The sequence below is a fragment of the Chrysochloris asiatica genome, unplaced genomic scaffold (genome assembly GCF_000296735.1).
Source record: "Chrysochloris asiatica unplaced genomic scaffold, ChrAsi1.0 scaffold00125, whole genome shotgun sequence".
Lineage (NCBI taxonomy): Eukaryota > Metazoa > Chordata > Mammalia > Afrosoricida > Chrysochloridae > Chrysochloris > Chrysochloris asiatica.
Genome location: NW_006408643.1, coordinates 1,626,775 through 1,631,554, shown reverse-complemented (window position 1 = coordinate 1,631,554; position 4,780 = coordinate 1,626,775). Strand labels below are relative to the sequence as shown.

Genomic DNA, 4,780 nt, shown 5'->3' with positions numbered 1-4,780 from the left:
CAGGCCTGTCTTCCATTCCATCAACTTTTATGCTAATCATCCAGCGCAAACCATTTGAGTCACCCAGGAATCTCAAATTTTAATTAGTCAACTTTTTTTTTTTTTCCAAAATATAGTTTTTCACAAATGTCCTGCAAACTCATCATGATGCTACTGTCTTGAAATGCTCTCTTTATCTTCTTCGTATCCTTAGTGTTCTCCTGCATGTACATGGACATTTATGTTCTCCTCCATCAATTTACTGCTTGTGGGTATTCTCCTTTCTCTTCTCACTCAAATATCAAACTTGGGGTAGTTGTTTATTGCAGTAGAATGCATATAACATAAAATTTGTTGTTGTTGTTAAATTCCATCAAGTCAGTTCTGACTCATGTTGTTGTTATTGTTAAGTGCCATCGAGTTATTCCAACCCATACCTGTATTGGGTTTCCGAGGAGCAGCTGGTGAGCTTGAACCACCGACCTTGCAGTTCAAACAACTTTGTGGTCTGACACATTAGCCCACAGCACCACACCAGGACTAGTGACTCTAAATAGGAGTGGATTGGAGTGACAGACCTGTGGTTAGCAGTCCAACACTGGTCCTGCAGCACAAGACCACGGCTCCTAACATCAAATTAAACACATGAAGTTAAACAAATCAGTGGCATTTCATGCATTCACAATGTTCTACACCTACCACCTCTGTCTGGTTCTAAAATACTTTCATCAACCCAAAATACTAGGCCTTACCCAATAGGCAGCAGCATCAACAGGTTCAATCTTAACAAGGATTGTGAAGATGCTGCAGGACCAGGCAGTGTTTCATTCTGTTGTGCATAAGGTCAATGTGGGCTGAAACCAACTCAACAGTGCCTAACAGAAACAATATCCACTAGGCAGTTACACACACTCCTCCCTTCATCTAGATCCTGGAAACCAACAATCTGTATATTTTTCCACAAGACATTTAATTGAGAACCACCAAAATATATATTTTTTTTATTGCTTTTGAGCTATTAAATTGAGATGAGGATAAAAACAATGAGCTCACACAGGGCTGTAGCTCTCAGCAAATGACTCAATATCGTAAGCTTTATTTCACAAGCTTTATTACTTACATCGTATTTGGGATAAAGGGGAGTTGAGCATAATTCATCATGGGATCTGTCTCCATCAGACCCTCATTTCAGGGAGCAGACAAGAAAGCCTCCGCTGTGCACACCCCACAACACATCATCGTCGGAGGAAGATGAAGGCACAAAGGGATTTGCAGCTTGTATGTTTTAAACCATACCAGTACATGTGCTGACATGCATAGGAAGAGAGGAATGGAGTAAGAGGAAATTTCCTTAGTTCATGTGCAGCTTGTGTGACCACCTGGTACAAGGAAGGCATCTACATTCAGGTACAAACAACATAGTTACCCTGTGGCTACAGTATGTAGCCATAAAAGAACATTCTTTCCCTTCTAGCTACAAGATGAATTGTGTAAGCCTGCATTTTCTGATTAATGGCAGTAAGAATCAAAAGTCATCGAGATACTGCTACATCTCCTCCAGTGCCTGCTTAGTATACTTAAGTAGTCCCAGAGATGGTGGGAAGTGAAACTTACATTAAGGAAGCATCTGCTCCCTGTGCTGATTGTTGTTGTTAGGCACCATCAAGTCAGTTCCGACTCATAGTGACCCTATGCACAACAGAAAGACACACTGCCCAGTCCTGCACCATCCTCACAATTGTTACATTTGGGCCCATTGTTGCTGCCACTGTGCCAATCCATCTTGTTGGGGGTCTTCCTCTTTTTTCACTGGCCATCCACTTTACCAAGCATGGTATCCTTCTTCAGAACTGGTCCCTACAAAGTACATAGAGATAAAGTCTCGGCATCCTCACTTCTAAGGAACTTCTTCAAAGACAGATTTGTTTGTTCTTCTGGCGGTTCAGGATACTTTTAATATTCTCCTCCAACACTGTAATTCAACTGCATCAATTCTTCTACAGTCTTCCTTATTCATTGTCCGACTTTCACATGCATATGAGGCTATTAACAATACCATGGCTTGGGTTAGGTGCACTTTAGTTGCACCTCAACCCCTGCATTGCTTTTGATAAAATGGCCAGACCTTAATTAACAGTGAACATCTTAATAGACCCCAAATTTTAACAAATATTTTTACACTGTTCTGTTTGACCTCCACCGTCATTCAAAGCAGTGACTCTTATTTCCAAGAATGTGGTGGTCTGTCAGCTATTTCCTTTACTCCTCCCTCCTGACACACACTCACATGCTAACCTATTGTGGCTATTAACCTCGGTTTGGTAGTCAGTATCACTCAGTGACTGGGGAATACCTTTGGCATCAGAGGATCTTAGGTTCAAGTCTAGCTCTGCCACTTCATGTGGCCGGTGGTGAGTTACTCTCTTTCCTGAAATCTCAATTCTTTTTAACACATAAAACATTGTAGTCCCTATATCACAAATTCTTTATGAGGATGAAATGACATAGACTTTGCAGATCCAGCAGGCAACAAATTCTAATTGTTCTGATATCATTATCAATTCAGTGTCAGGGAGAGCTTGTCTTTACAAACTAGGTCCTCTCATTCATGGAAAGAGTAAGGAAAGAATATATCTAAAGTGATTAAGGGTGTCACCTTTGCTTTCCACAAGTCCATGTGAGGAAACGTGAACCCACATAGTCATGGATCTCAGAGGAGCTGGGTAGACATGTAGTTTTGTACCTAAGGCCTTATAACTATATCAAAAATGAAGAGATGAATTTTATTGAGGGCCATTGGGGTCTCACCTCAGGAGTCCCCCCCCCCATTGTGTGATCATCACTTTGACCTGAGTCCCAATCTGTTGAGCACGTTGATGAAAGCCACTCTTACCTCCCAGTTCCTCAGACTGTAGATGATGGGGTTGAGTGTGGGAGTGACAAGGTTATAGAAAAGGTAGACCACGTTGTCCTTGTGTGGGCTGTGTTAACAGCCGGGTACCATGAGCTATGCCATAGTAGAGTCCCACCACGGTGATGTGTGAGGAGCAGGTGGTGATCGACTTGTGTCGGGCCTCCTCCAAGCACATACTTAGAACAGCCCCTAGCACGAGTCCATAGGAAGTTGCACTGAGGTATAGGGGAAGTACGGGGATCAGCACCCCTGAGGTGGACAGCGCCAACTCATAGGCAAAGGTGTCTGCACTGTTTCAGCAGAGTTTCAGCAGGGCTGGCATTTCGCAGAAGTGGTCCACCATGCAGGCAGCGCAGTAAGGAAAGTGTAAGGTGATGGAGGTCTGCACCAAGGCATTGAGCACACCTGCCAGCCAGGAAGCACCCACCTGGCATCTCATGAGCACAGGATACTGCAGAGGGTAGCATACGGCAACATAACGGTCATAGGACATGAGGGCCAGCAGGACACTTTCAGCCACACCCATCATTGTCAAAAAGATCTGAGCTGCACAGCCCCCAAAGGAGATGAAGCCCTCTCCCAGAAGGAAGTTGGCTGCCATCTTGGGGATGATAACCAGAGGGAAACCAACATCAAACAGAGAGAGCTGAGAAGAAAGTACATGGGTGTGGGGAGGTGGGAGTCCATGAGGATGAGGAAGAGCAAGACGGTGTTACCCAGAAGGCCCATGATGAACATGGTGGGCGATCACCAGGGAAAAGAGGAGATAACAAGACCCTGAGCCACTGAAGAGCCCCACCAGAATGAAGTCTGAGGCCATGGATTGGTTCATATCCCCAGTGATTTATTAGCATACTTCAGCTGCAAAAAAAAAAAAAAAAAAAAAGGAGCCCTCTAACAAGGAGAGCTTTGTGTGATGATGGCAAATAAGTTCCATCCCGCATGCCAATTTCAGTCAAACGGAAGTGGCTGCCTGGGTTGTTTACTTGAGAGGAGGCATCAGGGCACATCTAGAATCAAGAATAGAAAAGCCAGGATCCATTAATGATGTCTGTCACAGGGATGGCATGAAAGTGCAGCAACATGAATCCCTAATGGAACACTTGGTACAGTTCAGTCAACAGCTAACCACTGACTTCTTCAGTTAAAACTTCAAAGTCCAGGAGAAACTACAACCCTCATCCACTGCTAGTGGGAATGTTAAATGGTACCATCAATGTGGAAAATAGTTGAGTGTCTACTGAAAAAAGTGGAGCATAGAACTACCATGTTGTTGTTGTTGTTAGGCACCATCTAGTCGGTACCGACTCATAGTGACCTTATACACTGTAGAATGAAGCACGGCCCAATCCTGGGCCAACCTCACTACTGTTGCCACTCTTGAGTCCATCGATGTTGCCACTTGGCCAATCTATCTCGATGGGGGTCTTCCTCTTTTACTCTCAGTGAATGCAACACCATTCCTCTTCAATTTGTCATTCTGGGCATAGTAAACCATATGGTTGACAGATTCAAAATGGCCAATACCATTCCTTTTCAGCTCACTAATGCCTAAAATATCAATGTTTTTGTGTTCCGTTTCATTTTTGACAACTTCCAATTTTCCCAGATTTATACTTCGTACATTCCATGTTCCAATTTTCACTGGATGTTTATATCTGTTTCTCTTCATTTTGAGTCTGTCCCATCAGCAAATGAAGGTCCTGTGGGCTTTTCTCCCACGGGCTTTACTCTAGTCATGTCATCATGGTCCACTGTACTTTGAGGAGGCAGCTCTTCCTCAGTAGCATTTTGAATGACTTCCAACCTGAGGGTTTCATTTTCCAGCACTATATCTGCCAGTGTTTCTCTGCTATATAAGGTTTTCAGTGACTAAATATTTGGAAG

General features: G+C 43.6%; 1 pseudogene; it reads right to left on the bottom strand.

Annotated features, from left to right (window-relative positions):
- Window positions 1-2,818: 2,818 nt before the first annotated feature.
- On the bottom strand, window positions 2,819-3,734 carry LOC102814347 (annotated as a pseudogene).
- Between the last annotated feature and the right edge of the window lie 1,046 nt (window positions 3,735-4,780).